This window comes from Triticum aestivum, chromosome 6D (genome assembly GCF_018294505.1).
Source record: "Triticum aestivum cultivar Chinese Spring chromosome 6D, IWGSC CS RefSeq v2.1, whole genome shotgun sequence".
Lineage (NCBI taxonomy): Eukaryota > Viridiplantae > Streptophyta > Magnoliopsida > Poales > Poaceae > Triticum > Triticum aestivum.
In genome coordinates this window covers 387557431-387568752 of record NC_057811.1, presented here as the reverse complement: position 1 = coordinate 387568752, position 11322 = coordinate 387557431, and positions in this window count along the sequence as shown.

Sequence of the window (11322 nt, the reverse complement as noted above, 5' to 3'; positions counted from 1 at the left end):
AGTTGCAAATATGAGCAACAGAACCAGTATCAAATACCCAGGCGCTACTACGAGCATTAGTAAGGTACACATCAATAACATGTATATCAAATATACCTTTCACTTTGCCATCCTTCTTATCCACCAAATACTTGGGGTAGTTCCGCTTCTAGTGACCAGTCCCTTTGCAGTAGAAGCACTCAGTCTCAGGCTTAGGTCCAGACTTGGGCTTCTTCACTTGAGCAGCAACTTGCTTGCCATTCTTCTTGAAGTTCCCCTTCTTCCCTTTGCCCTTTTTCTTGAAACTAGTGGTCTTGTTAACCATCAACACTTGATGCTCCTTCTTGATTTCTACCTCCGGAGCCTTTAGCATCGCGAAGAGCTCGGGAATTGTCTTATCCATCCCTTGCATATTATAGTTCATCACGAAGCTTTTGTAGCTTGGTGGCAGTGATTGAAGAACTCTGTCAATGACACTATCAACCGAAATATTAACTCCCAGCTGAGTCAAGTGATTGTGGTACCTAGACATTCTGAGTATATGTTCACTGACAGAACTATTCTCCTCCATTTTGCAGCTGTATAACTTATTGGAGACTTCATATCTCTCAATCCGGGCATTTGCTTGAAATATTAACTTCAACTCCTGGAACATATCATATGCTCCATGACGTTCAAAACGTCATTGAAGTCCCGGTTCTAAGCCGTAAACCATGGCACACCGAACTATCGAGTAGTCATCAGCTTAGCTCTGCCAGGCATTCATAACGTCCGGCGTTGCTCCTGCAACGGGTCTTGCACCTAGCGGTGCTTCCAGGACATAATTCTTCTGTGCAGCAACGAGGATAATCCTCAAGTTACGGACCCAGTCCGTGTAGTTGCTACCATCATCTTTCAACTTAGCTTTCCCTAGGAACGCATTAAAATTCAATGAAATAGTAGCACATGCCATTTATCTACAACAACATAGACATGCAAAATACTATCAGGTACTAAGTTCATGATAAATTAAAGTTCAATTAATCATATTACTTTAGAACTCCGACTTAGATAGACATCCTTCTAATCATCTAAGTGATCACGTGATCCATATCAACTAAACCATGTCCGATCATCACGTGAGATGGAGTAGTTTTCAATGGTGAACATCACTATGTTGATCATATCTACTATACGATTCATGCTCGACCTTTAGGTCTCAGTGTTCCGAGGCCATATTTGCATATGCTAGGCTCGTCAAGTTTAACCCGAGTATTCTGTGTGTGCAAAACTGGCTTGCACCCATTGTATGTGTACGTAGAGCTTATCACACTCGATCATCACGTGGTGTCTCGGCACGATGAACTGTAGCAATGGTGCATACTCAGGGAGAACACTTGTACCTTTAAATTTTAGTGAGAGGTCATCTTATAATGCTACCGCCATACTAAGCAAAATAAGATGCATAAAAAGATAAACATCACATGCAATCAAATAAGTGATATGATATGTCCATCATCATCTTGTGGCTCTGATCTCCATCTCCAAAGCACCGTCATGATCACCATCATCGCCAGCTTGACACCTTGATCTCCATCGAAGCATCATTGTCGTATCGTCAACTATTGCTTCTACGACTATTGCTACCACTTAGGGATAAAGTAAATCAATTACATGGCGATTGCATTTATACAATAAAGCGACAACCATATGGCTCCTGCCAGTTGCCGATAACTTGTACAAAACATGATCATCTCATACAACAATTTATTTATCATCACGTCTTGACCATATCACATCACAACAAGCCCTGCAAAAACAAGTTAAACGTCCTCTACTTTGTTGTTGCAAGTTTTACGTGGCTGCTATGGGCTTTTAGCAAGAACCGTTCTTACCTACGCATCAAAACCACAACGATTTTTGTCAAGTGTGCTGTTTTAACCTTCAACAAGGACCGGGCGTAGTCAAACTCGATTCAACTAAAGCTGGAGAAATAGACACCCACTAGCCACCTGTGTGTGAAGCACGTCGGTAGAACCAGTCTCATGAACGCGGTCATGTAATGTCGGTCTAGGCCGCTTCATCCAACAATACCGCTGAATCAAAGTATGACATGCTGGTAAGCAGTATGACTATTATCACCCACAACTCTTTCTGTTCTACTCATGCATATAACATCTACGCATACACCTGACTCGGATGCCACTTTTGGGGAATGTAGTATTTTAAAAAAATCCTACTATCACGCAAGATCTATCTAGGAGAAGCATAACAACGAGCGTGGAGAGTGTGTCCATGTACTATCGTAGACCGAAAGCAAAAGCGTTTAGTAACGTGGTTGATGTAGTCGAACGTCTTCGCGATCCAACCAATCCAACTACCGAACGCACGGCACCTCCGCGATTTGCACACCTTCAACTCGGTGACGTCCCTCGAACTCTTGATCCAGTTGAGTCCGAGGGAGAGTTTCGTCAGCACGACGTCGTGGTGACGGTGATGATGAAGTTACTGACGCAGGGCTTCGCCTAAGCACTACGACGATATGACCGAGGTGTAAAATTTTGCAGGGGCACCACACATAGCTAAAGATCAACTTGTGTGTCTATGGGGTGCCCCCTCCCCTGTATATAAAGGAGGGGAGGAGGAGGCTGAGGGAGTCCTGGACTAAGGGGTCCTCGGGCGTCCGGCCTGTTGGACATGGGCCGGACTAATGGGCTGCGAAGATACAAGACCAAAGATTCTCTCCCGTGTCCGGATAGGACTCTCCTTGGCATGGAAGGCAAGCTTGGTGACCAAATATGAAGATTCCTTTCTCCGTAACCAACTTTGTACAACCCTAGTCCCCTTCGTGTCTATATAAACTGGAGGGCTTAGTCCGGAAACGAAGACAGATAGATATAGTCATAACAGGCTAGACTTCTAGGGTTTTAGCCATTACGATCTCGTGGTAGATCAACTCTTGTAATACTCATATTCATCAAGATCAATCAAGCAGGAAGTAGTGTATTACCTCCATAGAGAGGGCCCGAACCTGGGTAAACATTGTGTCCCTCGTCTCCTGTTACCATCGACCTTAGATGCACAGTTCGGGACCCCCTACGCGAGATCCAGTGGTTTTGACACCGACATTGGTGCTTTCATTGAGAGTTCCACTGTGCCACCCCCAAAAGGTTCGATGGCTCCTTCAATTGTACACAACGATGTTGTCCAAGGGGAAACATTCCTCCCCGGACAGATCTTCGTGTTCGGCGGCTTCGCACTGCGGGCCAACTCGCTTGGCCATCTGGAGCAGATCGACAGCTACACCCCTGGCCATCAGGTCAGATTTGGGAGCTTGAACTATGTCGCGGACATCCGCGGAGACTTGATCTTCGACGGATTCGATGCCACGGCAGCCGCTCCCTATCGCTACGATGAACATGACTTAAATCTGTCATCGGACCATACTCAGGAAATTGCACCTGTAACCGCTCCGGCCTTAGATCCGGAGCAGATCGCGCCATCCGAGGACGGGAAGCTCAACCCCGCCACGCAAGCCGCTGACTCCGCGGCGTTGGAGCCGCACATAGACCCGACTTCAGTTGATATCTGTGTCTCCCGAACCTCGGACTCGTTTCCAGTGATAAGTTCCGAACCACGTGCGTCTGCTTATGCCGAGCCGGATCGGTCATCGATCGCCGAATTCAGCGCAGCAGACATCTTTCGGCGCTCGCCTTTAGGCAACGTGCTTAACTCATTAAAAAACCTATCCTTAGCGGGGGACTCACAGCCTAACTATGTCCGGTTCGAACTGGAGGACGATGATGGGGAATTTCCCTTCCCACCCGCCACCCACTACATAGCCACTATCGAGGACTTAACCGACATGCTCGATTACGGCTCCGAAGACAATGACGGTATGGATAACGATGCAGACGAGGAGCATGGCTAAAACCCGCCGTTTATCGGACGCTGGACGACGATTCTTCGTACGACGTATACATGGTGGATACACCCAAAAAGAATAACGGTGAGGACAAGGAAAAGCCAGTTGAGGACGAGCCTCCCAAGACACAACTAAAGCGCCGCGTCAGCGGCGCCGCTCTAAATCCTGCTGCAGCAAGGACAGCAACACCGACACAGGAGACGATCACACTCTGGACGGGGCCGAAGACAGAGAAGATCCCGACGAACAAACGGCGAACAGGACGATCGGGAAGATGGGCAAGTCAGCCCTAATGAACAGGCCACAAACGATGACTCGGAGGGTAGCACTTATCTTCCACCCTCCGAGGATGAGGTGAGCCTTGGCAACGAGGATTTTATCGTGCCTGAGGAACCTCTCGAGCAAGAGCGCTTTAAGCACCAGCTAATAGCCACTGCGAGGAGCCTGAAAAAGAAGCAGCAGCAGCTTCAAGATGATCAAGATCTGCTCAACAATAGATGGACTGATGTCCTGGCAGCCGAAGAATACGGCCTTAAGTGCCCAGCCAAAAGTTACCCAAAGCACAATTTGTTACCTCAGTTCAATGACGAGAGGCCGAAGCCCGTACCATATCGCGCAATGCGGCTGACCGACCACCACGCGGTCGGGATAAAACGTCAAATCAAGCCGAACACCAGGCCGCCCCACCTCGTCTCAAAGGCAGGGACAAAACAATTCAGGGTTACACATATGACCTCCGGCAGGACCTGGATAGTAGAGCAGGACACACAATATCGATCTATGGATCACGAGGACATGCCTTGCCACGCGACGACGGCTACCTATTCGGACGTGACAAACCTAGTCACGCCCGGGCCGAAAACCGCTGACGGACTCCATCGGAGCTACGTCGCGATGCGGCCCGATATAGAGGCGCCACACACCTTCTCTGCTTCACTGACGAAGTAATGGATCATGAATTCCCAGAAGGGTTTAAACCCGTAAACATCGAATCATATGACGGAACAACTGATCCCGCGGTATGGATCGATGATTTTATTCTCCACATCCATATGGCCCGCGGAGATGATCTTCACGCCATCAAATACCTCTCACTAAAACTCAAAGGGCCAGCTCGGCACTGGTTAAATAGTTTGCCCGAAAATTCTATTGGCAGCTGGGCGGACTTGGAAGAAGCCTTTCTCGACAACTTCCAAGGTACATATGTCCGGCCACCAGACGCCGATGACTTAAGTCACATAGTTCAACGGCCTGGAGAGTCAGCCAGGAAATTCTGGACTAGATTCCTATCTAAAAAGAACCAGATCGTCGACTGTCCGGATGCCTAAGCCCTAGTGGCCTTTAAACATAGCATCCGTGATGAATGGCTCGCCCGTCACCTTGGCCTGGAAAAGCCGAAGTCCATGGCAGCCCTCATGGCACTCATGACCCACTTTTGTGCAGGTGAGAATAGCTGGCTGGCCTGTAGCAAAAACATAGAAAGCGAAACGGGCACCCCCGAGGTCAAAAATAGCAACGGCAAGCTCCGACACAGCAGACACAAACGCCGAAGCAATGGTGACAACACCGATGACATGACAGTCAATGCCGGATTCAGTGGCTCCAAGTCCGGTCAGCGGAAGAAGCCATATAAAAGAAACAACCAGGGACCATCCAGCCTGGACCGCATACTCGACCGTTCGTGCCAGATCCATGGCACCCCAGACAAACCAGCCAATCATACCAACAGAGATTGTTGGGTTTTTAAACAGGTTGGCAAGTTAAATGCCGAGAACAAAGAAAATGGATCGCAAAGTGAGGACGATGAGGATGAGCCCCGACAACCGAACACAGGGGGACCAAAGAAGTTTCCCTCCCCCTAGGTCAAAACGGTGAACATGATATATGCTACACACATCCCCAAGAGGGAGCGCAAGCGCGCGCTCACGGACGTCTATGCGATAGAGCCAGCCACCCCAAAATTCAATCCATGGTTGTCATGCGCGATCACTTTTGATCGACGGGATCATCCGACCAGCATCCGTCATGGCGGTTCAGCCGCATTGGTACTTGACCCAATAATTGACGGATTCCACCTAACGCGAGTCCTTATGGACAGTGGCAACAGCCTGAACCTGCTCTATCAGGACACAGTGCGCAAAATGGGCATTAACCCATCACGGATCAACCCCACAAAGGCCACCTTTAAAGCGGTCATACCAGGTGTAGAGGCCCATTGTACGGGCTCAATTATGCTAGAGGTTGTCTTCGGATCTCTGGACAACTTCCGAAGCGAAGAGCTAATCTGCGATATCGTCCCTTTCCGCAGCAGCTACCATGCACTGCTCGGACGAACCGCATTCGCTCGATTTAATGGGGTCCCTCATTATGCTAACCTCAAGCTCAAGATGCCCGGACCACGCGGCGTCATAACAGTTAATCGAAATATGGAACGCTCCCTCCGTACTGAGGAGCACACCGCTGCCTTAGAGCAGAAGTACAGAGCGGCCTTTTCAAGCAAGGCCTTAATTCGGCAGCCGAGCCCCCGGACACTATCAAGAGGGTCCGGACTACTCTGCGGCAGGACAGCTCGGCTCGTCAAGAGCTCGACTAGCAATTTGGCCTCCGTCCCAGTCTCGGTGAAGTGGCAGCATTCACACCGCGCGTACATAACTACGCACTCAAAATACCATGCGGACAGGCGGAGGCTTAACTAGCTGGTGATCCACAGTTGTAACACCCCGGATGTAACTTTCCATATTTGTAACTCCAAATCTTGCCATTTTCAGCTATGTGTTATGATATTTCCTTCGTGGTCGGGTTTTGTCTTTCGTTTTGCATTTTGTTCATGTCATGCATCTCATATCATGTCATCATGTGCATCTCATTTGCATACATGTTCGTCTCATGCATCCGAGCATTTTCCCCGTTGTCCGTTTTGCAATCCGACACTCCCACGTGCACCGGCGCACCCCTCTTGTTTCTTTTCGTGAGCGGTTGTTGAACGTTCTCGGAATGGACCGAGTCTTGTCAAGTGGCCTTGGTATACCACCGGTAGACCACCTGTATAGTTTCGTTCCATTTGGAGGTCGTTTGATGCTCCAACGGTTAACCGGGTAACCGCAAAGTCCTTTTGTGTGTTGCAGCAAAAACCCCTCCAAACAGCCCAAAACCCATCTAAGTTACGTCCATGCTCTAGGTCGTTCGATCACGATCGTTTGGGCGAAAACCGCACTCCATTTGGAGTCTCCTAGCTCCCTCTACCTACAAATAGGTGATCCCCCGAAATTTTTCTCACAGTCCAAACCCTAACCCCGCTCCTCCGCGCCGGACGAAAGCCGCCGCCGCCCTCGCCCAACCGCTGCGCGCCACGTGGCGCCCTTGCGCCCACATCGCTGCCGGCCCGCCCGGGCCCGGGGCAAGCCCTCCCGGCCCGTACGCCGCCACTGCCCCGCGGGAGCCCGAGCCCCGGGCCAGATCCCGCGCCTCCCGCGCCGGCGCCGCCGCACCCCGCCACCGGCCGCCGCCTCCTCTCCCTCGCCGCCCGCGCCTCCGTTGTCGGAGTAAGTGGACACGGGTATCCCGAAGACGGCGAGACAATATTTCAAGACATCGGGGCTAGCAAAGCCCCTCATTCCGACTGCCCGGCCGCTCCTGCCGGCTCCCCGTCCGACTGCTCCACCCGGCCGGCTGCCAGCTGACCGACTGCACCGACTAGCCGGCTGCCGACTGCAGTCCGACCCGGCATCGACAAGACCCCGACGAGACGGCCATACCGCGGATAAGACAACCGTACCGCATCACCATCATGTATAGTGTCACTTGTCCCCTGGCACTATTCATGAAGTGACCTAGGGGACAAGCATGACATGCACCATGCCTTGCTCCCATACCTCCACATAGCTTAGATACAAAGCCACCCTCTCCTATAAAAGGAGACACACATCCATCCATCCAGGGATGGACTCACACGTATACACCACAAGCGAGCTAGCTAGCAAGAGAGCTAGCTAGCCATCCATCCATCCATTCCCACGGGCAAGCATGCCCAAGCACACATACGGCCATGCTCATGGCCGGCCACTAAAGGCATGCCTTGTGCACACATATATGGAGTCAGATGCCCATGGCACTGCCCCAGATACAGCTCTAGGAGCGCTTTGTACTGCCCGATGTACACCCCAGATATATATGCTCAGACATGCAGGAGTAGGGGTATTATCTCTCCGGAGAGCCCCGAACCTGGGTAAACTAGCGCGTGCTACTCGCATACCCGCTCCCGGTCCTATCAGCAGCAGTCTTACCCTCACACAAAGCCCTTGTGGCATCTGTCGATTCATACCCCCCCCCCCGTGAGAATACCATGACAGTTGGCGCCCACCGTGGGTCGGTACTATGCTACCGCGTTGCTGCTGGTTTCGCAGTCCGGGCGGGACCATCTTCGCCATCACCACCGCGGCGTCGCGCCGTCCCTCCGATAGCGGCCGAGGGCTCGATATCGACACACCCTCGGAATGGCCGCGAGGGGCGGCGCGTGCTTGCCGTAGGCCTCGCCTTTGTCATCATCACCGCGGCGTCGCGCCGTCCCTCCGATAGCGGTCGAGGGCTCGATATCGACACGCCCTCGGAATGACCGCGAGGGGCGACGCGTCCTCGCCGTCGGGACCATCTTCGCCATCACCGCCGCGGCGTCGCGTCGTCTCTCCGTTAGCGCTCGGGGGCTCGACTTCGACCCGTCCCCGGAGCGGCCGCGCGGGACGGCGCGTCCTCGTCGTCGGCCTCGCTGCCTTCGTCATCATCACCGTTGCGACGCCGGATGTCCGTCCGCGCGCGGGGCCTAGCTTGACCCCGGCCCCGCGCCGTTGCGTCTGTGGCTGCGCGCACGCTTCATCGCGGCGCCTAGCGTTGGCCAGCTGGCTCCCCTCCGTACAGGCGCTGGCTGCAGCTTCTGTTCGAGCGGGCCGCCAGCTCCTCCGCGACTTGCCTCCCGTGTGCGAGCCCCCGTCCGTGCTGGTGCAGGCCACCACCCCGAGCTCCCCGCTCCCCGTTCGCGCTTGCCCCGCTCGGCTCCGGCCTCCCGCCGGCTCCTGCGCCGCGCCCCCGCGCGGCCCCGGGCTCGTACCGGCGTCCTCCGCCAGGTGCCAGTGTGCTTGGCCTCGCCCGGCCGCCCCGCACCCCGGCGGCGCACCCGGGTCCGACCCGCCTCGGCCGGCCACAGCTACGCCCGCGCCGGCTCCCCCTCGCCTCCGCCTGGCCGGAACGCCTCCGCCAGCCACCGCCTCCAGCCACCTGCGCGCCCGCGCCATGAGCTCAGCCTCCCGTCGCAGGCGCCGCTTGGCCCCCCGTCCAGCTTCGCGCCCGCCGGCCTCCCGCCCTCCGCGCAACCCGGCCCGGCCGGCTCCGTGCCTCCCGGGTTCGGCTCCCCCCGCGCCGACTCACTGCCTTGCCCACCCGCCGGCTCCCGCGGGCCGGCGTCGCCTTGCCTCGGCCGCCTGGCCCCGCTAGTCGGCGTCCGCCTCGTCGCTCCTCCGTGCTGAACGGGCAGAGTGCCCCACGCCCGCGCCGGCTTTGCGCCTCCGCGGCCGACTCCGCCTCCTCGCACCGGCTCGGCCGCACGCGCGTTTGCTCCACCTCGAGGCCGGCCGCGTCCGGCTCCCCCGATGCCGCCCCGCGCCCAGCCAGGTCTGGCGAGCGCCGCGCGTGGTGCCTCCCGCTCCCTTGACTGCCGGCTCCGCCTCCGCTCGCGGCTGGGTCATGCCCGCCGGCTCCGCCGCTTGCCGACTCCGCCCCGACTCGGACGGCTGGCCCCGCCGCTTGCCGCCTCCGCCCACCCCGTGGCTGGCTCGCCACCAACCATGGCCGCCTCCGCGCCAGCGTCCCGCGACCCGGCCGCGCCCGCCTCCGGCCCCCGCGCGCCGGCTCCTTCCCTCGCCCGCGCGCTGCCTCCACGTGACTCGGCCCCGTCCGGCGTCTCGCTCGTCGCCTTCGTCCTGCTCGACCGGCTCCCGAGCACCGCCACTCCCCCAACCCGGCCACTGCTCCGCCCCTACCTGGCTCCGCCTCGCCCGCCCGCCGGCTCCCGCGGGCCGGCTTCGCCTTGCCTCGGCGGCCTTGCCCCGCTAGTCGGTGTCCGCCCCATCGCTCCTCCCCGCGGCCGGGTGCTCCGCGCCCGCCCGCCGACTGCCGGCTGTGCCGCCTCCCGTCGTCCGGCTGCAGCCCCGGTCCGCACTCGGCCGCCCTGCCGGCCTCCGCACCCGGCTCCGGCCGCTTGCCGTCTCCTCCCCGCGCAAGACGGCTGGCTCCGCCGCTTGCCGGCTCCGCCGCCTGCCGTCTGCGCCCACCACCCGGCCGGCCTGGCCGGCCCCGAGCGTCCGGCTCCTCCCCTCCGGGTCCTCCGTGCCGGCGCGCCTGCCCCGCCCCGACCGGCTCCCCCAACCCGACCGCCTCTGCTGCTGGCCTCTGCCGCTTGCCGTCTCCGCCCCGAGCCGGACGGCTGGCTCCGCCGCCTGCCGGCTTCGCCCACCACCCGGCCGGCCTGACCGGCCGCCGACTCCCCGCTCGCCTATTGCTGGATCCCACATCCAGCTGTCCAGGGCCGGCTGGAGAAGAAAAGAAAAAAGGGCCGACTGCCCCACGCGAGGCAAAGAAGAAAAGTCAAGCCGGCAAAAAAAAAGAGAGAGAGAGAAAGAAGTCGGCTGGGACAAAGAGAAGAAAAGAAATACCCGTCCGGATGATTCGTCCGCCTGCTTCGCCACTCGGACGGTCAGTCATGACCCGCGCTGTTGGCAGTGCTAAGCCGGCTGGTCTGCCTCCTGCTCCGACGGCTACACCCAGCGGGTGCGCTGGCGCGCCCCCGCGAGGAGAGAAGACAAAGTAGTCGCCGGGAGATCCGGCCCGACTGCTCAGCAGTCGGCCCGAATCTCGGGGGCTACACCCAGCGGGTGCGCTGACGCGCCCCCGCGAGGAAAGAAGACAAAGTAGTCGCCGGGAGATCCGGCCCGACTGCTCAGCAGTCGGCCCGAATCTCGGGGGCTACACCCAGCGGGTGCGCTGGCGCGCCCCCGCGAGGAGAGAAGACAAAGTAGTCGCCGGGAGATCCGGCCCGACTGCTCAGCAGCCGGCCCGAATCTCGGGGGCTACACCCAGCGGGTGCGCTGACGCGCCCCCGCGAGGAAAGAAGACAAAGTCATTGCCGGAAGATCTGGCCCGACTGCTCAGCAGTCGGCCCAAATCTCGGGGGTTACACCCAGTGGGTGCGCTGGCGCGCCCCCACGGAGACAAGAGAAGAGTTTTGTCCGGTTGCCAGCAGCCGGCAGAAGAAGAAAAAGGGCGCTGCAAAACGCCTCGCCGCCTGGCCAGTCGAGCCTGACCGGCCGGGACCCTCCTTCGAGCGATCGGGGGCTCGAAGGCTACACCCAGCGGGTGCGCCAGCTCTCTTCGGCAAACTCCGCCTCGGCTAC